Raw genomic sequence first — 23,497 nt, 5'->3', positions numbered from 1 at the left:
ACGTTGGTCCTACCAAGTTCATGTCCAGATGTGATTTGACTGCTGGATGAATCCTTATATCAGTTTCCTCTGACCTGAGGCCAAAAGGTTACTCCTTGTTCCTCACTTTATCTAGGCCCCAATTACTGGGTTGCAAATGGTTATAAAACCCAGACTCTGGAATGCCAGGATACTGGTGTGCCCTCCTGACCTTCGAAAACTCAAAAGATCGGAGACTTCACTCCCTTCACCTAAACAGAAAAGAACAAAGAAGACCCTTTCCCAAGGCCATGTGGCCTCAGAGGGGAGAAGACCCCAAGGCTTCTTTTCTCACACATTTTATCTTACCAGATGCTGTGAGTGAAAGACTCAATCAGATCCCCTCAAAAGCACATCTGAAGAGAATTAAGTGAAAAACTCAAGCCAAAGCTGACTTGGCCTTTTTTGAAGATTCCCCTAGTTTCACAGCCAATTAAAAAAAGGATTCTTCTTAACCTTGTGCTTAGCAGACCAGAACCAGTTACAGAATGTGTATGCATGCCCCACAGTCTCTCTAAGGCATTTCCATCCCACCTTTTCATCACTCCCCCAGAAGTAGGTTCTTCAATCTCTCCACTTGGAGACATACCATCTGAGGCACTCTCTGAAGCCCTGTTACAAATGAAAATTAGCAAGTGAATTTTAAAAATAACAATATCTATTAAGCCTCATTAAATGCCAAGCACTATGCTAAATTCAAGGAATACAAGCACAAAAGAAAAACTGTCTGCCATCAAGAAATTTATACTCGGATAGGGGTGATAGTACACACAGAGGTGTGGTAGCTAGGGAGGGGCAATAGAGAAGCAAGTTGAAAGGCTTCTTCCAGGAACATGGCAGAGTTGATTATTATCATGGTTCTAGAATTGGAAGGGTTGGGGGCAGAGGATAAGTGGTTGCTGAGAAGATGGCTAGTGAATTGGGAATGGAGAAAAATATAGTTGGAGCCTGCCTGAAAGAATGAGCTCGGTGAGACAGTCACCAATCAGGATAGCAAGACTTCAAAAAGTTCCAGATAAAGACTATCTTCATGTATGTGTGTGTGCATTTGTGTGCACTTGTATGTATGTGCGTGTGTGTAAGTACATGCTAAGCAAGGTGCTAGAGAGATAGAAAGATGCTAGCTGTATAGATATGTGTGTATACATACATATATACATATACATACATACACATATATACACGTATGTGTGTACATACACACATCCTATATTACTGATCACTGAAGAATGTATCAAATGCTGCAGAAAAGTCAGAGTCAGTCAGTCAACAAGAACTTATTAAACTTTTATAAATATTTACAATACGAGGAACTAAACTAAGAACCGGGGATACAAAGAAAGGCAAAAATATAGTCCCTGCTCTCAAAGTGATAGAGCACCGGGCTTGGAGTCAGGAAGACCTGAGTTCATATCCAGCCTCAGACACTTACCACACATGTGACCATGGGCAAGTCATCTCACCCTGTTTGTCTCAGTTCCTCACTTGTAGAATGATCTAGAGAAGGAAACGGCAAAGTGCTCTAGGATCTTTGCCGAGAAAACCCCAACACAAAGAGTAGGACACAACTGAACAACAAGTTTCAAAGGGCTCATAGTCTAATGGAGAAGACAACATACAAACAACTATGTAAATGCAAAATATAAACACTAGAAGTAGAAGGTAACTGCAGAGGAAGGTACAAGGGAATTGGGGAGTGGGGGATGATTAGAGATAGGGAAAGAACCAGGGAAGGCCCCTGGCAGAAGATGGAATTTGAGAAGACTCTTGAAGGAAGCCAAGAGGCAGGGATGAGAAAAGAGAGCATTCCAGGCACGGGAAACAGATAACACAAAGGCATGGAGTTGAGACCAGGAGGAAATATCTTCCCGTTACGTCCCTAAAGGCATCTCATGTGTTTATAACTACGTGGCCAAGCTACATCCAAGTATATATTGAACCAAGGCAAGTTGATCTACGATGATGCCCTTATCTGAGGAGCATAAAAAGCTTCAGTTCCTTCAGGGGGTCCTTGGTGGATCGTAAGAACCTCCAAACTACTCTGAAGCTCACAGAGATTCAGACGGTCATAGCTTGACAATTCATCTCATCCAAAGCCTCCCCTGGGGAGGTTTTGTTGAGTTAAGGGATACTGAATATTGTGAGATCATAATGTCTAATACAGAAAATTGGCAGAAGAAAAACTTTGGCAGGGTCCTGTGGGCACACCCACATGAGCTTGGTGAAAGAAAATACATAGTGATCATGAAGAGGGTGATGAAAATTCTGGATTCACTTCATTGAGTCATCTGCTTTCATTTATACTCCTTTGAACATCTGTTATGTATTTAGCAGGGCTGATTAGTAGCTTCAGTTATATTTAAACAGGTGAATGTATATGCCCAAGTGTACATCAGAAAAGAGAAAAAATTTAAGTGGGACACATAAGGCACCAGTAAGGCTGAAGCATCACTTGCATTAAAAACAAAAAGATTAGCACATATTCCTCATTTTTAAAAGATGTCCATTTGGGGAAAAAATAGTTTTATTGATTCTCTTTTAATGTATATTAATATATTGATTATATAGTTCATATGTTTTAATATATTATTGTAATATATTATATTATATATTTATATATTTAATGCATTATATATTTAAAAGGGCATCAACAAATTTTTTCCAAGTGAACATATATATTCATTATATGTATGTGTATATATATATATACACACATATATCCATTATTTATGGATATAAACACTTCCTGATGAGTAACCCTCCCCCAATAAAAAAAATGTTAAACAAAACACATTTACACAGTTTTCCAGCAAGAAACCTCCCCAATAGAAAGGTCCAAAGTACATGGTCACTTCCAAGGACAGTGCCCTGGTCCAGGAGATGGAGCCTGGGAGAGAGCTCCTCTGATTACCTTCCGTTACAAAAAGAAAATCTTTTTTTTGTTTTCTCAAAATGCAACAGGTTGCTTCCTATCTTCTAATGGAAGCCTTTCCCAAACCTTCTTAATTCTAGAGGCTTTCCTCTCTTAATTATTTCCAGTTTATCCTGTATGTAGCTCGTTTGCACATGGTTGTTTGCTTGTCTCTCTCACTAGATTGCTAGCACCTTGAGGTTAGTGATTATCTTTTGCCTCTTTTTGTGTCCCCAGAGTTTATTTATCATAGTCACTAGCACATAGTAAGTGCTTGATAAATGTTTCTTAACTGACTGACAGGAGGGAGGGAGTCCCCCCTCACTGGAGATTTTTTAAGAAGAAACTGGATGGTCATTTCTTAGTGATATTATGGAGAGGATTTGTTTTCAGCAAAGGGTTAAGATAGAAGGACCCTGATTCCTAAATTCTGTGATACATCTATGTGTTTGAATCTTAAACACAAACCCAGGCTAACACAAAGAAAACTAAATCAGGTCATCTATAACTCTATGCTGCATTCTACTATCCCAATTCTATCAATAAATGAATCATAAAAATGTAGTTTGGGAGGTGGAAGAAACCTTAAAGGTCATCTAGTTCAACATACAGTCAATCTTCAGCGGTCGCCGGGGTAAGGTATTGAGAAAATAGTACAAAAGTAAAAGATGTAAATATTGATACATTGAACCTGTGGGAAATAAGGGATTGGGTTCTCACAACCACCAAAAACTGTAATCTTTCACTACAAATCGCTGAAAATATATTTTTCTGCATATAATTCTTTATAACAAAACATTAATCCTGATAATATGCACCTTTCCTAACACAAGTAACCATGAAATGACCCACAAAAAGGAGAGGAGAGGAGAGGCAAAGCGTGGGAAGGAGCAGGGGCATTGAGGTCAGAAGAAACTGGAGGTAAAAAAGGAAAAGAGGCAACCTGCAATCTCTAACTTTCCTTTAGGCTGGGTGGTTGTGAAAAGCACAGAACTCAACTCAGGGTGAAGCTCAGAACTTCCACCCTGGCTTGGCCTGGCCCCACCAAGGGCCAGATGTGGATATATAGAGATAGAGATTTGGATATATTCATATACATCTGGGGCCACAGCAAGGGTGTGAGGGGGTGAGGAAAGAAGACAGAGAGAACACTTCTGTTGTAGAAATCTGTTTTGATGTCTCTAAGTTTTCACCTTTGGACCTCCACTAAAATCCTGCTCTGACGCATCATTATGACCAGGATAGAGAAGGGATTCTGCGTTTGAAGACTAAGATGGTAGACCGTACACTCTGGCAGATTTTACCAAGCAGGAAAAACTTTCAAGTGTGATCCCAGCAACATACTGTATGTCTCTTGTTGAGGACCAGCAAAGGTAAATTTGGGAAGTCCATCACCAGAACAAACCCAGCAGCTCACAATGATGTCACAATTCAATCTTAAAAGTAACCATTTACCTAACAACAAAGAAAAAGTAATAATAACATCACAGATACTCACATAGTAAAGCAAATGCATGATTAATAAGTATATCACAATCTACACATGAAGCTGGGTCATCCTTTTCTATTTATATATCTCTTCACTATCAGGTTACTCAATGTTTTTCAATGGCTTCAATCAAAGCCTCCTAATACTGACTCATGTTTCATTGATAACATAAAAACTTTCCAAATCTCACCTGCAGAATCACACTTCTTATTTTAATAATTACATAGTCTCCAAAAATGTATATGATTTTTTAAAAATCTTTAAACTTTGCCCTCTTAAGTTTCAAAATAGTTACATGCAAGGGACAGCTAGGTGGCACAGTGAGTAGAGCACTGGCCCTGGAGTCAGGAGAACCTGAATTCAAATCCGGCCCTCAGACACTTGACACATGTACTAGTTGTGTGACCTTGGGCAAGTCACTTAACCCCAATTGCCCTGCCCCCCCCCAAAAAATAGTTACATGCAAATGAGCCGAGAAATCACAATGTACTGCAATGCCAGCCCATTATCAGTCTTCAAAAACAGTTTATTTTCATTGTGTCTTTAAAAACTGTTCCTTCATAAATATCAGTTTTCTATAAATATAAATTATTTCTCCATACCTCTTAAAGCATCAGACTGTTCACATACGAAAGAGGCATCATCCTACATCAAGTCTTATATCCCTATAAACTTTTATATCTATACCATAGTTCATTTTCTTCCCTAAACTACAATAGTCAATACTCAATAAACATTTATTGAATGCATACTATATGCCAGGCACTGTGCTAGGCACTGGAGATATGAAGAAAGGTATAAGACAATCTCTACCCTTAAGGAGCTCATAACACATTTTTTAAAAAGCTGAAAAGTGGAGGTGGAGAGGATGATGAAGTCTTGTAGCTGGGCTGGGAAATGATCTGAGGAAGTGTGAGTTTCAGAGTTGATTTCTTCTTCCACAAATAATCTTACTTCTCATTAAGTTTCTGGAGATCATGAAATCTAGGAGGTCAGCAAGATGGGAAATGGTGAGGCAGATTCTCTGGTTGCCCTCCTCAAATAGAAGGCATGGGGGGGAGCTGTCATATGTCTCCCCCCACCAACTTTCCCTTACAGAGGGAGGGACCCCAGGGGCAAGGAGTGCTGAAGAGGTGTGAGAATTAATAATAATAGCAACTTGCATTTACATGGAACTTTATGGTTTGCAAATCACTTTACATTTATTACCTCATTCAGTCCTAGGATATAAGCATTATTATCATCCCCGTTCTGTAGACGATGAAACTAAAGTTGAGAGAGACGGAGTGGTGTGTTCCCGGTCATACAGCTTGTTAGTATCTGAGGCAGTATTTGTACTCAGACAGTCCTGATTCCAAATCCAAGACTCTGTCTATGATATCACCTGGCAAGCAGAGTTATCTTGTACAAAGGTACATGCATTTCCAGCTCTTACTGGGGGGACCTGCAGCTTCCTAGAAAGGACACTGAGCTTCTTTGGCTTCTCTGAGTGCTCTAGGGACATTGCCACTTATCTGAGTGGCCTTGGGCTTGTGTAGGCCTTGGTTCCCTCATGTGTAAAATGAGTGGGGGGGGGGGCAAACACTCGAACTTATGACCTTACAGGTTTTCTGTGATGCTCAAATGAAATACCTATGGAAATCACTTTGTAAATAATGATGTGCTTTCAAAAGTTCTTATTAAATATTGCTGCTAATAATGAAAGCTTAGCATTTAAGCCTGCCTTCACCTCAATTTCATCTGCTTTTTTTTTACCTAGTGTGCTCTTCCTTGAAGTTAAAATGACTAGTGGTAGAAGTTTCTTTATAAAATGTTTAGACAGATAACAATTATAAATACATAATATGAGTATATATAATTTAAATAATTTAGTTAAATGATAAAGTAATATATATAGTGTACATATGTATATGTATTAACATTCAGATTTGATCTTTGTCATGAGCAAACTAGATAGTTGCCTACTTGGCAAGAACTAAGGACACTGAAAGGCATCATTTTGAAAATATTTCTCTCACCTACCACCTTCTTCTCTACCTGGCCTCCTACTGCCAAGGTTAGGTGACCAAAATGGGGACAAATTTCCTGAATACTACTGCTAAAATAAACACTATTCTGGGGAAATGAAGGAAGCCCTCTGTGGCCTCCTTCAGCCTTTTTCCTTAACAACTATGCAAATATATAGACTGAAGCCAATCCACCCCCATTACAGACATATTAATTTATCAGATGAACAATTAGCCATCTTCAGTGGCACAGAAACCACAGAAAAACACAGTTTGACTAGAGAAGTGTGAGTCTAGGGGCAAGATTCAAGCAGCAAGTACAAGGGATGCAGGGGACATAGCAAGAGAGGAAAAGATGTCAGCAAACTAACCCTCTGGTCATGGAAGGGGGCAGAAAGTACATATAGGCAGCCAGTCTTAAAAGGGGCGCTCAATGATGGACCATAAGCATTCCAGGACAAGCACAAAGAGCAAACCAGGTAGCCCTGAACAACTTCAATCTAGAGTCAGGGAAGTAGGGATTCCAAGAGAAGGAGGGATGATAAGAGGAAAGGGAAGGCTAAAAAGAAAACTTTTCCTGCCTCACAATTTAGCTTAAAGCTTTTGCCCTAGTCATGTTCAATGTTACAGCAAATACTAGTGATATTAAGGCTGTAGTATTTGTTTTATTTCTTGCAAACTGTCCCCCCTTGGTGCCACAAAAAGTAGAAAAAAACAAAGAAAGTTATATGAAACACTCCTCCTAAGTCTATAAAATGTTGATCAAACACTGGCCCTTTTTTCTTTCCTCCTTTTTCTGCATTAATTTTTAAGGTTGAGGGGGTTTTTTTTGAAGTTTTGGTCAGCAATGCATTAACTGTTACACTAACAAGTGTTAATGTAGTTCCTGTCTTGCCCCCTAAGGGCTATAAAACTGCAAAGCTTTTAGGATTTAAGGCCTGGATATAAATATTGGACCCAGGTGTTTCTAAAGAACTTTCCATAATCTGAAATAATATGAGTCTTGCCTAGTACTAGCTAAATGTCTTGAGTGGAGGCCATGTTTGTATTAAGCTGAACTGCCTTCAGAATGAATCCATAAAATAAAACAAAGCCTCCTGACATATTTACTTTCAGGATGATTTTGTCCTATGAACTTTGTAATCATATTTGAAAATCCAGCTGTGGAAAGGTATGTGCCCAGTGATAAATTATTTCTGTGGATTCTCCAGATCACAAAATTGAGTTGAAAGAAAATGAGGAAAAACTCCAGCCCCGTGTTATGATAATTCAACCTTTTGTTTATTAGAATCCAGAAGGAGTAGTCCAATTTTGATTGCTGAGGGTCTTGTGGTCCATTCTGATGCTGATTAACAGATAAGAAATAGCTTCCAAAGGTTTTCTGGTGGTACCACAAAAAAGTCATTTGATTTTTCCATCCAGACAGCAAAAGTCCTCTCTTTGCCCAGTGGTTCTATAAACACAGAAGTCTTGAAGTATTATTCCCAAAAATGAAGTGGAAAGCTGCTAAGCTGCCAAGTCCAGCACAAATGCCCTCAGTAAACCTGTGCTGGCTATAATCAGCTTCTATTCTGAGGTAGGCTCCAAACCTCACTGCCCTCCACTAGAAAAATTTGCCCTGTGTCATCTGACTGATTGCTTCAATTAGCCAGCGAGCTGAGTTTGTGTTTCTAGACTGAAGTCCCAGGAAGGTAAGGGATTCATTGACATGCATCGAGTTCATCTAATTAAGAAGAAAATTATCTTGCCTGCTCCAGGGACATTTGACTGGAGCAAAAGTGCATGCATGTGCTCAGTTTGAATGATCATCACTCCAAATGAAAACCCACTCTGCTCACTGCTATGTTTACTTAGAACTGCTGAGCCCCGGACAATAAGTGGGTGTGATTAATGAATCTTTGGGTCTGAAACTGTTGGGCACTTCCAAACCTGAAACAGACAAGCTCTGAACAGCTTCCAGTCCCCAGGACCATTATTTGGAAGAGGTTTTCAGCCTTGTGGTGACTCATAAAATATTAAAGGGAATTTTATTTAGAGGGAAATGACATGGAAATCTCTACAAGTTACTGGTGCTAGGAGTCAGTAGATGAAATGGATGAAGCCAAGGCACATATGCGATAGGGTTTCATAAAATTTACAGAATGGCTCTCTCTACTTCTGGCAGGATTGCTATGAGTCTATTCAAAAAATGAATAAATATTATCCAGGCTGGGTTCTCTTCACCCCCTTTAAAAATTAAGTTGAAGGTCATAAGATTTAGAGTTGGAAGGAATCTTATAGATCATCCAGTACCACTCCTTAGTTTTATGCATGAGGAACTGAGGCCCAGAAAGATGAAGGAACTTGCCCAAGGTTACAAAAAGTAGCAGAGTCAGAATTTGAGCCCTGTTTCTCTTAACTCCAAATCTGGTGTTATTTCCACCACAGCCTAAAGTGATTGGGAGTACAGGATAGAGTTCTGGACTTAGTGCCAGGAGAACAGGGTATAAATCCTACTCCTGATTCTTACTAGCTATGTAAGCATGTGCAAATCAATTAAACTCACTCAGCTTTGGTTTCCACATAAACATAAAACAGGGATAATAATATTTGCTCATACTTTTCTCAGAGGATTGTTGTGAGATTTAAAAATATATAAAGCACTTTGCAAGGTCTATCATTATGTAAATATCAGCTCCTATTAATCTCCTCAAGAGGCAGCCTGGCATAGGATATACAGGGCTTAACCTAGAAGTCAGGAAGACAAGGACTAAGGTCATACCTTTGCCCTATACTGACTCTGTGAACTGGGCAAATCCCTTACCCTACTTACAGAGATTTGCATCGGTCAAGGAAATTCCTCACAAGGAATTCCCCATACCAAGGAATGTGTGGCAGACACTGTTTTTCACAGATAATGCTATTGTCCCTTTTCCTCCTGCTCCTACACAGCTAGGATCCTTTCTCCAGATCACCTTCCCTACTAAAACCTTTCCCATTCCCAAATCAGCAATCTCTCTGCATCATAGATAGTATTCAGTAGCATCTCTTCTTTTCCTATATTTGCAAAGTATTTGTGAGTTTGGAGAATTGATCTTTTCTTTGAATTTAGGTAGAATTTGCTCAAAAAATCCATCTGGTCCTAGCATATTTTGGGGGGAGTTCATTTATGGTATATTTATTTTTCTCTTAGACTGAGTTATTTTAATTTTCTATTTCTTGTTATGTTAATCTGAGCATATTATATATATATGTATTAATATTCACTTAAGCTGTTGATTTTACTGGCATAGAGTTGAGCAAAATCAGCTCTAATAATTTCCTTTTTTTTTTACTCTTCATTGATTTTGAATTCTTTTTTTTTATTTTTGATAATATTAGTTTAGTTTTCTTTTTTTAAAAAACAAATTAGTTAAATTGTGTGTTATCCTGACTGCAGCTTCATGATATTTGAATTGTTTCTTTCTGCCTGCTTGTAATATTTTCTCCTTGCCCTGGGGTAGTAACAATTCTGATTTGAAGATCTTTCCCACCCATTAATGGGCCATGCGACCTGCTTACATCACAGGAAGCCTAAGACATATTTAGTAGGAGGAGCTTCCTGACAGGAAAAGGAAGTTACGTCACAGAAAATGCTGAGAAAGACATTATGGCCGCTGGTGGCTGCTAGTGGCTGCCCTCGTGATTGTGAGAGCTGGACAGGCTGACTTAGCTGTACTGTGCGTTTGTCTTTGGGGAGGCCCCAGCAGGGGGTTGGAGAGGTTTTGGGATGTTGAGGCTCCATGTTATGATTTTCTGTACTGAATGTTTTGGATTCCTTGGCTGTGGGAACCGAGCGTCTGGTCATGGGCTATGGTTCTCTGGTGTCTGAATAAACGGTTTACTTCTTCTACCTTTTGACAATCACCATCTACATTGTTATCAGTGCCTTGCTGTTTCACCTGGGAGCTTTGGAATTTGACTATAATATTCCTAGGAGTTTTCACTTTGGGATCTCTTTCAGGAGGTGATCCCTGCGCTCCGCTCTCACCCCAGCACAACAGACCTTTCCTGACAACCTTCTAAATTGTCTTGTCCTGGAAAGTTGTTTTACCTCATTTTTTGTGGGTTCTGCTACTTAAGAATTTGTTTTGAGGTGTTATTTAAAGTTGTTTGGAAGGGAATTTGGAAGAGCTCAGAAGACTTCCTGACTTTTCTTTGCCATCTTAGCTCCACACACACCCTCCTTCCATGATTTATCTAACTCTTAAGGAGCATTTTGGTGTCCTCACTATTACAGATTTGTTACCTCTCTATCCCTTTGACTCATTTAACTTTTCCTTTAAGTGTTTAGTTACTATGCCTTTCAGTGCTTATAGGTTAAGTATTGGCAGCAATTCATTATCTATGCCACCTTTCAGCTAGATGTAGTTTTCCTCTTCATTACTTTTAATTGTTATTTTTGGTGTTGCCTTGTCTTGACGAACAACACCGCCCCCCCCCCCCCGCTTCCCCACCCCTGCTTTAGGAGTTCAGCTAAAGCATAATAGATTTTGCCCCTTACTTTAACTCTATGCTAGCCTTTACATTTCAAGCACATTTCTTGAAAACAATATATTGTTGGATTCTGCTTTCTACTCCACTCTGCTATCCTCTCCCATTTCATGGTGAGTTTCAATCCATTCATATTTACAGTTGTGATCATTAATTGACAGCTAGGTGGTGCAGTGGTTAGAGTAACAGGACTTGGGTCAAGAAGATTCCTGTTTGCTTCAGTTTCCTCATGTGTAAATTGGAGATTATAATAGCTCCTACTTCCTAGGTTTGTTGTGAGGATCAAGTGATGTAACAATTAATGAAGTGCTTGGCACAGTGCCTGGCACATAGTAAGCACTGTATAATTGTTAGCTATTACATCGAGTTTTATTCCCTTCATCTTATTCTCTTACACTCTTTCTTCTCTTTGCTCCCAATCCCTTCTTTATATAGAAGAAAGTAGTGAAAGAGGAGTATATTCAGCACCATTGCTTTATGCTTGATGAGATCAGCGTTAGGTTACATGGCCTGTCTTCTCTTCCCCTTCAATTGCTGGATAGATTCTCTGTGGATGATCTATGAAAGGATATGCACAAGAATTACATAAGATGAGGTGTTAAAGAAATGCTAGCTGCACCAGCAGACAGGGTACACATAACAATGACATGACAGATCTATCAAAGTAGCATGTTTATAATATTAATCAAAAGCTACCAAAAAAGGAATTTTGAGAACACGAGGATCAATATTGTCATGTTATGCATCTGGGGCAACTGATCCTATGTCTCCACTATTCAATGCCATAATTCATCCTCTTGGTGAATTGTAGAATGATAACCTATCACTAGACAACAGAAGCCAGTGCTTTTACCAGTCAAACCTATTCTGCACAGAAAAAAATAGATATTTTTATAAAACTTAAACAATATAATGTAATACAATGACATACATTATAAATTCTATTTTACCCCTAGATATTTCCTGGTTTATTTTTTGGAAACAAGACTCTTTAGGATCATAACACTAAAGAATAAAGAACTAGATAAGAACTTTTAAATCATTTAGTCAAATCCTCTCATTTTTTGAAGGTGAGGAAACCAATGCTCAGAAATGTTCAGAGATTTGGTCAAGATCACATAGGTTCTAAGTAGCAGAATAAAGGTTTGAAGTGAGATCCTGACCCCAAATATAGTATTCTTGCTAGATTTCTTGGCATAACTTTTTAAATACTGAGTAACAAAAAAACAAACCGAACAAACATATACTGCAATAAGTGTTCCGGCTTTAAAAGTCCGGGTCTGACTAGTTTTAGATATAGCAGCAGATTTTTGTTTACACAGTATGGGATATTATGTTTAACTCATCCAAATCCAACATTGAAACTTTAACAAGATGGATCAGCAGTTTATTTTTACCATGAGTCTATCCTGTGGGTGGATGATGATAACCGAAGGTTAACACGAATTAATTAGTGTTGTACTAAATTAGGCAATGGTGTATTCCCCAGTAGGCCTTATCCATTTTTCCAGATCCTTTTGAATATGAAGTAGTATCCTTCATTAGCTATGGAAGCAAAATAACGTGGCTCTGGAAGTACAGAATGCATAATAACAGCTCATATTTACATAATGTCTTAGAATTTATAAAAGGGTTTTCCTTACCACAACTCTGTGAGCAAGATAATACAATTGTTATTATCCCTACTTTTTCCCAGATAATAAAACTAAAGAGAAATAAGTAACTCACCTGAGGTCTTATAGATAAGAAATTAGTAACTAGGACACACACTCAGATAGTTTGATTCCTGGTCCTGTGTTCTTTCTCCCATACAAGCACATAAAAAATTATCAAAAATTACTTCTATAGATTTAAAATATAATAATGAAAAATAATCCCAAATGTACAGACATACAAGTAATCACATGCAGAGGATGGAATCAAATGACAAATCATGACTCTATTAGAGATCTTCTGGGCTAACTTAATTCATAAGAAGGCAGTGGACCTGCCACCTACCAACTAAGCCCAGAAAGCAACAGAATTAGTTGGAAAAGACTCATATTACCAATTCAACTAATGGTCTTTTAGGGTAAGGACTTTGTTGGTTTTCATCTTTCAAGGGAATGAACATTCTGGTACCTTGCCAGTACCTCAACACTTCAATATAGCTTCATTTGCCCTTTTGTCCAGGGATATTTAACGCCTGAATACGACTGAATAAACATATGGCAGCACAAGTTTTCAAGATGAACTTTGGGAAAAAGGACAAGAGAGGAGAAGGAAAGAGGGGAAGAGAAAAAGCCTGTAGCAGAGGTTTGGAGGATTTTGAAATTTATTCTCCCTTTCTGAGGACAGGTGTCACAGTTGTAGGCTGGAGCCATCCAGCTTTTTGTTAAATTTTCTGTATAAGCACTTATATCTCAGAAACTAGCAAGTGCTAGAGATCAGCACCTGATTTACTATTTTGATGACTATCTTGACTTAGAAAGTAAAGAAGAAAATTTTAATAATGCAGATTAAACTTAAAAATCTATGAATCATACATTCCCCCCTTCCCTTTTCCTCCCCCAGATCCAGTTGTTAAACATTGACCAGCACATTCTTGAATGTTGAACACAGTTGTAGCCATAGTTTTGAAGCCCCAGAATTTTTTTTTTACCACTTTTGGTAATGTTTGGCATACAGAGTTGATGTGGCCCATATCCTTCCAGACTCTCATCCAACTTTCCTTCCAACATGAAAACAATGATCCAAGGTAGCATGGTAGTGGCTTTTAAGTTGGATCCATGATAGTATTCCTGAGGCCATAGGCCAGTTCTAACCATATCTTATCCATTTCTCCTAGACCAGCAATTCTTAACCTGGGGTCCATTAACTTGTTTTACTTTTGAAAAGTATTTTGATAACTATATTTCAATATAATTTGTTTCTTTTAAAATCCTGTGAATTTTATTTTATGCATTTAAAAAAGTTATTCAGAAAGGTATTCATAGGCTTTGCCAGACTGCCAAAGGGATCCATGACACAGAAAAAGTTAATAACCTTCTCCTAAGATGAGGTGCGATAGGAGAGAATAGCTCAAACAAGGGAGCTTGGATTCATGGTTTCTTAATCATTTGAATGACATTGTGGGGGATGGGGGATGGAGAACCTTGACCTTGGGGCATGGTTTTACTTACTTCATATTTTTCTCTTAGGACATGGGGTGGGGTGGGGGGGGCCCTTAGGGAGTGACACATCAGAAATGTTCATTTAGATTCAAGATTGAACTTTGGGCTGAGGTGAGACACTTGCAAGTCATTGAAATGCAGGGCAGAATTTAGTGTTCTCATGGTCTTCAGATATCAAAAATAGAGGGAACTTGACTCCATATGGATAGGACCGGTTATGGTCTTAGGCATCCAATTCTAGTTTCAGGATAGTGATAGGAATGAGATGGGGGGAAGGAGGGGGGGTGGGGCACAGGAGGGAGTGATTCTGAAGAGCAAGTTCCATTTCATCAACACCACTCTGGCTCAGGATTTCCCCTAGCCACTGACATTTTTCCTTTTTTTCCATGAATGCAGCTTCTTTGGCTGCTGTCACATGTCCTCCCTACTCCTCTTCTTACTCCCATCAATTTCTTCAGCCTCAAGGTCAGGGGGAAAGTATTCTGGGAAGGGCAAGAGTGTTACACTATGGTGATGCTAGGAAAAAATATGACCAGCAAAAAGGGTCTAAAAACTGCTGAAGGTAAGAGGCCAAAGACTAACTATAAATACTACTTGTGAGGAAAAGAGATGGGGGTGGGGGGAGGGAGAGAGAGAGAGAGACAGAGAGAGAGAGAGAGAGAGAGAGAGAGAGAGAGAGAGAGAGAGATTATCCATAGATTCCTAAAGAATCTGTTACATTTGAATCTAAGTTTTTCCTGTTTTGCTTGTGTAGCATTCTAACCAATCTCATATACTGTCTCTTAATTTTTTAAGTTTTTCTTGTAATGACACTGCAGATAGTTGCGGTCTTTTCCCTAAAAGATCAGTTCCTCCATAGTCAAAGGAAGGGGGTATACACAGTAGATACTCTGAGTGTGAAAAGACTAGTCCTGAGAGGTAAGGGGTCACAAACAAGGTAAGGAAGATAACCCATCTCACCCAGTGTATAAATGGAACCACTACCATTTCCAGTGAGGCAGTTGATTCTCATATCGCCATATATGCACTCACACATACACAGACATATATATTCATTAGATGACTCTCCTCATCTACAGTAGCTTTTTCTTTGGGACTATCTGACAACGTATTTTGAGCCCTTCCCAACTGCCCCCAGTTCACCCATGCCAAGAACCCTACTTGAAGTCAAGAGGTTCATGAGACCTTAGTAATTCTGCTAATTTTGAATTTCTTTCTATTTTTAATAAGTGTTTACATTTCACACATTCTTAACACAAACCAGTAACTTTTATCACCCAATAGCACATGTAATCATTTTTCTGTCAGCACTTATGAAGGTCTTAGCATAAGTATGCATTTTATTGAAATAGAATTTTTATTTCTTGATGTGTATGGTTAATTTCTTTATTCTCTCTCTCTCGCTAATTTTTAAGCTACTGCTGCTGCTGCTATGTATTCTATAGAATGCCTAGTCACCATATGGATTCCCATATGTTAGTTAATAATGGTGATGATTTCATTCTTAGGAGGAGCAGGGTTTGGACACATCTAGCCAGAAATGAAGCTAAAGTAGCCACTTTGATCTTTACAAGAATACACAGTCCTTTGCAGTTTATCAGACAATTCAGTTTGAGCCATGGTTACTTGAGGTTACAAAACTGAATTGGAACAGAGTCCTTTTTTATTTACATAGTAAAAAGTACAACTTCTCCTCAGACTAGGCTAAATTATGACCTTCAAATCAGTGAAGTTTGAACTATGTTATCAAGGAGCTCTGTGTTCCTATTAAACTCACACAAGAACAGAGAAAGCCTTTTGAGTAAGTCAATACAAATAAGCTTTAAAATTCCTGCATCTAAAAAAATGTTGATAGAGCGTGTAAAGTGCTCATGTAAAACTTAGAAGTTAATATCACGTCCATTTATTCAATTCAACAAACACTTTTGAAGTGCCTACTATGTGTGCAACACTGTAAAAACAGTGACACTGCTTCCCAGAAGCTTATTTTATACTTGGACTATGTGCATCTACACAGGTAAGTATATTTCAAAGTAGGGAGCCAAGGGGGTTAAAGCAAAGCCAGATGAAATGCTCAAAGCACGATTAATAATGGAGAGGATTTTTTTTTTGTCTTTTTATTAGATTTTTTTATTTTTAGTTTACAACACTCAGTTTCACAAGTTTTTGAGTTCCAAATTTTCTTCCCCTCTTTTCCCTCCCCTCTTCTTCCCCAAGACAGCATGGAATCTGATAGAGAGGAATTTAATAGGAAATAAATCATGGAAGGCTGAATACAGGAGGGAGCACTGAGACCATGGAAGAATGATAAGGAATCTAATGGTTCCATTTGAGGCAATAACTTGTAGATTTTTTTTAAGTATTGGACACAGTAGAAAGGCCCTCCTCAAGCAATGTGATTCCTATACATTTTGATGTCACTGCTGAAGATGAAGTGAATTCCAAGATAAGAGACAACTTTGAGAAAGTACATGGGGATGGGAGAGGAAATGTTGAATTGGGGAACATCTAGTAGTCAAGTTGGAATAAAATATAGAGTGTATTGAAGGGAGTATGAAATTAGGCTGGGACATCAGACTGGAGCTTGATTATAGTGGACCATAAATACCTGGATGAAGATTTTGCTTTGTCCTAGAAGCAATAGGGCATCACTGGAGATTTTTGATCATAGAGTCACAGGTCATTCCTGTGATTTAGGAAATTATACACACAAACACACATGTATCATATATATGTAGTTATGTAGAAAATGAAATGGGGAAAAAGAGATTAGAAACAAGACCAATTAAGAGACTATTAAAACAGTTCAAGCTAGAGGAGGTGAGATCCTGACATTGCATGGAAGCTTTGTGAATGGACAGAGGGAGAAGGATGGGATAAAGATAAGAGATATCCAGCAAACAATTGGCGATATGGAATTCTGGTGAAATATGAAGGCTGGATACATAGATTTAGGAGTAATTTTGGTAAACTCCATGGAAGTTGATGAACTCACCAAGGGAGAAACTATAGTGAGGGAAGAGGACATAGGCTAAAGTTATGGACACTACCCAAGCTTAGAGGAGAGGAGATTAAAAAGTGATTCAGCAGAGGAGACTAAGCAGCTACAAGAAGTAAGAATATCTAGGAATAGGGATGGTCACCAATGTCGAAAGTATCTGAGATGGTCAAAAAGGATGGAGACTCAGTCTGATGGCCATAAACTTAGCACATAAGAGGTCACTGGTATACTTGAAGACAGCAATTCTACTAGTGAAGTAGGATAGGAAGCCAGACTACAAGGAAATGGAAAGTGAATAGGCTCTAAGGAAATGAAGGTATTGAGGATAGACTACCTTCTCATAGTGTCTCATCTGGACGCATCCTCAAGCTCAACACACATGACTCTGCCAGATAGAGTTATACCAGATTCAGATTACTCTGTCAGTTCCCGTCCATTAAGAGCCATAGTTCGTGACACTGATTAATACATATACCATTTCTAGTCATCCAAAGAACAGTTAGTTCAAAGCACTGACATATAACGAATGTCAGAGTAAGAAAAGTAACAATAAAATACTTCCTTCATAAACCAAAGGTACTTTATCCCACAAATAAATATATCATCAGTGAAAAAGTGATCAAATGGCTTGGTAAAAGCTCATATGTAGAGAACACACATGTTCAGAGTACATGTATAAAAGGGAAAAAACCCATGCTTCTAATGCTGCAGAGCTGTTGATATCTGGTGTTGTCATCATATTCCTCTCACTCATACTGCTGATCTCATCAAATGTGTAGTCTTCTCTAATACTAATACTTTCTCTCTGAGATTACCTCCAATTTATCTTATATGTATCTTGCTTGTACATAGTTGTTTGCAAGTTGTCTTCCCCACTAGATAGTAAAGCCCTAAAACAGAGAAGGAATTATTCCCCTGCCCTCCCCTTTCTTTGTAACCCCAGCCCTTAGAATAATGCTTGGCACATAGTAGATGCTTACTAAATGCCTGTTGACTTGACTACTCTAGATACATCTTCTCTGCCAGACATAAAGTCTTTTGGGCATTGCTTCCTACTAGTCTCATGTGGATGATGTTCAGTTGTCTTGCTTGTCCTGTGGTCATCAGACACAACTTAATTGGAAATGTAACTATGGAGCTTCTCTTCACCTCTCTGTCTTTCTCTGCTAAACCTCTTTTAGAAGGCAGAAGTCCTTTAAAAGCTCAGCCAAAGGCTCAGGTAAAATCCTTCCATGGGGAAAAAAAACCGCAACACCACACACACACACACACACACACACACACACACACACACACACACACATACCCTGGTTTTTCTGTTATTTTAATAGATAGTTTTTGGGCAACTGGGTAGTGCAGTGGATAGAATGCTGGGCCTGGAGTCAGGAAGACTCATCTTCATAAGTTCAAATCTGGCCTCAAGATACTTACTAGCTATGTGACAGGACAAGTCACTTAGCCCTGTATTCCTCAGTTTCTTCATCTACAGAATGAGCTGGAGAAGGAAATGGCAAACCACTCCCGTGTCTTTATACCAAGAAAACCCCAAATGAGGTCACAAAGAGTTGAACAGGACTGAACAAAGAAAAGGCTTTTTCACTTCCAGATGATTCTTTGCCTTGGGCACCAAGTTCTTTAAAACACTGAGGAGGGCCATTCCTAGCTATCCAAGCCATCAGACCCAAGTCTATTTCTTGAACTGCATTACTAGTCAACTCTCTAAGACAATAAGATGCATAAAAAGCACTGATCAGCATTAATAGAGGGACTTTCACACACATACACTGAGAGTTCCCTATCTTAATAAAATCATAATTCCCACATCATCTTCTTCCCCTCAAAAAAAAAAGAAAAAGAGAAAATCTTGGTTATTGGGTCTTGGGTCTGCAACAGCTTAGGGTTGAAATTCTTTATAGTTCCCTACTCAACCTACAAATTCAGATCCAATGCCTCCAAATTCATTTTGGAAAGCACCCTGCCCCAGAAATCTCATTAAGTTCTCTGGAACTGATTCTTTGCACATCCTTGAGGACCCACCATTTGGTGCTGCTGTTTTCCCAACGAATCTAAAGAAGTACCAAAGTTAAACCTTGAGGTTAAGTCCTTTTCTTTCCTAGTTAGTCATTCCTGGCCTTCCATATTTATATGCCTCAGCAAAGCATTTCAGCCTTTAGACATACTCTTATATTAGAGTTTAGTAGCTAAAGGAAGGAAAGATGTAAGATGATAGTTCAAGGGGATGGCATAGTTAAATGAAGGATTTTTAAGAAAAGAGATCTGAACATGTTCATAGGCATCTGATGAAGAGCACTGGTTAGGGAGAGATTGAGGATGGGAATGACTGATGAGGTATGATCCGGAAGGATCATGTAAGGGGTAGAAAAGGGGTAAAAGTATAGAAATTTTTTAAGAGAAGAATCACCTTTTCATAGTCAGTCAATAAGCATTTATAAAGCATTTATTCAGTGACTAGAGGAAAATACAAAGGGAAACGAAATTTTGAGGGAACTTGCTATGGATGGTATTAGGTTTCTCAGTAAAATAACAAGCAAGGTCATTTGTAAAATGATTATCTTGTATGTAACTAATTATTTTCATGTTGTATCCTCTATTAGAATGTAATCTCCTTTAGGGCAGGGATTGTTTTTACTTTTCTTTGTATGCCTAGCATTTAGTACACAGTTAGTGTTGGCCTCTGAGGTCCCTTAGAGTTCTGAATCTTATATCCTGTAATCTGAGGAAGAAGACACATTGGTAATGTTGAGAGCTCAAGACAAGAGGACAGTATTTGGAAAATATGTTGTGGCAAATTCGATAGTGTAATTAAAAATGGCTAAAAGGAATGCTATATAGCAGGGAAGGAAGGAAGGAAGGAAGCAAGCTGTGTTGCCCAACTGTTCAATTCCAGTTGGACAGCTGCCCCCGTGGGGCAGTTCCTACTTCTACTCACAGAGGTTGTTATTGTATGTCCATCATTCTAGAAGAGGGCCATGACATCAGAGAGGCGATGCCATGACATGCATGTGAATTGGATTTAAGTGAGGGAGGGCTGTGCAAAGTCACCAGTCTCACTTTTTCCTCCAGAGACATCTGAGCCCAGGGGCAATATATAGATCAGGATGACTAGAGATGTCCTTGGGTGCAGCGGGAGACCTTGGCCTTTTTAAGCTAATGTCTTTCCCAGACCTCAGTTTGCTTTATTAAGTATTTACCTCTAGAGTCAAGAGGAAGGAAGGAGAGAAGATGGTGATCAGGGAGTGAAATTTCAGAATTCAAAATCATGGGTGTGGAGTAATTACAGATAATAATGAGGTCTTAGGAGTCTTCTCTTCTATGAGTGGAAAGTGAAAGAAACAGGTAATAGGAATACCTAGATTGATGAACTGGGAATACAAGGTGTTTGGAAAAACATGAAAATGAATATTGAAGCCCCCCAAGTATAAGGAAAGGAGTTAGGCTGGAAATGAAGACCGTAAGTCAAGTGCTGTGTTGCATTAGAATGTTGGGAGAGTTGCCTAGAGACCAGTAGAGGATTTCAATAAGAACCTAGACAGGGGAATGAAGTGAATCTCAAAGGAGAAAGGGTTGCTAAGAAACAGCAGCAGATGGAAGTCTGGAAAAAGGAATGATGAGTGCTACTGAATCCTCTTGGTCCAAGGTGTCAGGAGCATGAGAGAAGGAGCAGGCAGCCCTGGTAAGAGTGAACAAGGATAAGAAAGTTGATTTATGTTAATGTCCTTTTTGGGAGTTTAAGAAAATGAAAAGAACATGACAGAAAGAGGTACAGGACAAAAGGAAATTTGCTTGCTATTAAAAGAGCTGGGAACAGAGAAGACAGAGGAGGAGGTGGAGAGTGGTAAGGCTGAGTTCATAGACATGAGAATAAGAGGGAAAAAGTAACAGAGCAAAAATTTTTGCCTTAGGAGAGCATATCCAAATTATAGGAGATTAGAAAAAATGGAGGTATGAATTTACCTCCAGGAAAGAACCATGTGATTAATTGAAATAGCATTGGATTGGGAGTGAAGAGACTTGGATACAGTCCTGACTTTACCACAAACTAGCTAGGTGACCATCTGCCAGTGCAGCAAAATGCCTGGCACATAGTAAGTGCTTAATAAATGCTTAGTGAATTGACTTGAATAAAAGTTATTTAACCATATATTCCCATGACCCTAAAGCTGGAAGGGATCAATGCATAAATGTCAAACAAGCACACACGGGAGAAGCTGTTCTCTATGAGCAAAGCAGAATTGCGGTAGTTCAAAAGAAACATGAGATGTGCAAATTTAGAGACATTTCCACTCCAAATGTTGATATAAACTATCCATGCCTGACATCTGGTAAAGCCCTCCAAGATCATGTTGGTCTGATCAGCCACAGTCAGATACACTGTACCTTGATCCCAACATAGTGATGTCATTTTGAGCATGAAGGACAACCACCATAATGAACCAAGCGCTATGCTAGGCATTGGAGATATAAAGACAAAAATGAAAGAGGCCTTTTCCTCAGGGAGCTTACACTCTATTCAGGGAGAGAACATTCATGTAAATAAATATATACAAAATGAATACAAAGTAAATTTTCAGTTGGAGGGCACTTACAGTTGGGGATGGGGAGGTGGTCAGGAAAGGCTTTGTAGGTATTGTTCAGAGTTTTAAAGGAAATAAGGGATTCTAAGAGGCAGGGGTGAGAAGGAAGTGTATTCTGGGCATAAAGGTCAGCCAGTGCTAAAGCACAGAGGTGGGAAACCAGTAAAAAGGCCAGTTTGGTCAGATTGTAGAGTTTAGAAGGGGAATAAAATATAACATGGTTGGAAAAGTAAGTTGGAGGCAGGTTGTGATGGGTTTTAAAAAGTTAAATAGAGGAGCTTAAAATATTTAATCCTGGAAACATTAGGAAGCCATTAGAATTCATCCCATAGGAGGATGACATGATGAGACTTATGCTTTAGGAAGATCACTATGTGGAGAATGGATGAAAGAGAGGAGAGAAACCAAATGGAAAACCAGTTCGTAAACCAATCAAGAGGTTATTGCAACAGTCCAGGTGAGAGGTGATGATCTTTAGGGGTTATTCCACCAAACTCAAACCTGAACAGGAATTCCATCTACAACATTACGGGCAAGAGGACCACTCCAGGGGAGTCTTTGGAGAGTACCCACTGCAACGGGGAGGCAAGAGAGAGGCTTCCTTCTATAACATCTTATGTAAGTGCTCCTTAGGGCAACGACCTGAAGACCACTGGCCACTGGGACTCCTTAATTCTGTAGGCAGCCCGATGCTAATGGTTAGCAAATTTTTTCCTTCATACAGACTCCCCTGTTTGTTGATGAGTGCTGAAGCCCTGTAGCAAAGCAAAAACAAGCAAACAAAACAAAACAAAACAACTCTCCTCAGTTATTGTCAAATCGGTCTTGCCCAGAAGTCCAAATGTCAGCTACTTTTCAATTGTTTCTCTTCTCTTTTCTCACCTTTGAGATCTGAGAAACCTTTTACCTTCATCTTCCTTGAATCTTTTCTGTACATCTTCCGTCTTCTCTGAGTTTTAGCTTCATCATCTCTAAAATTGTGTGTGTATATGTGGTGGAAATAAAGGGAAGTATATGATCTCCCTCCAAGGTTCTTTCTATCTCTAAAATTATATGGTTCTAGTGCTTGTCCAAAAGAGCCTTTCTTCCAGAAATAGCATCATTAATCTTACAATGCATTTTTTTGTCTGAGAGATGATATCTATTTACATTTTTCATTATTAGAAAATGATATTCAAATAGTTCCCTAATTGGGCTACATTTGGAATGACTAATTCGACACTCATACCAAAAACTATAACCCTATCCACTTTTCTTATCATGAGAATGACCCCAGGGAAAGGGAAAGAATTTATTGGCAATTCATGAAAATCCGAGCCCTGGGAGTAATATACTCAAAAAACTAAACCCCCACCCAAAATGACTCCTTAACAGAAAAATAAATTGCTTTCAACCATTATATATTCTGAATTATAACAAAAGGTGCCCAAGGGAACATATAAAACAAATATAGTAATTCCCAATATTTAAGAAGTGATGCCTCTACACTCCCAAAGTTGTGTCATATACAGTAATTTCACTGTTACTGAAGGATAAGTAATTTGTTATAGGAATCTTGACAGGTTTTTTCCATTTTTCATATGTCTGTTGTCTTTCTGGTTTCATCCTTAAATGCTCTCAGGATGAACTAGTTTTGGGGTGGCTTGTTTTTCATTCCACTGCTGCTCATTGTTTTATGAAGCAATAGTGCTCAGAATCTTCTACCACTTTCCATCATAGGATTTTATACCTGAGTTTATATTCTAAATTGATGTAACTTTGGCTGCCATGTTTTCTACTACAGGAAGAACTGGTTTCTAGGTTCTTTTTATCT

This window comes from Trichosurus vulpecula, chromosome 6, assembly GCF_011100635.1.
Source record: "Trichosurus vulpecula isolate mTriVul1 chromosome 6, mTriVul1.pri, whole genome shotgun sequence".
Classification (NCBI taxonomy): domain Eukaryota; kingdom Metazoa; phylum Chordata; class Mammalia; order Diprotodontia; family Phalangeridae; genus Trichosurus; species Trichosurus vulpecula.
This window is presented reverse-complemented; position numbering follows the sequence as displayed.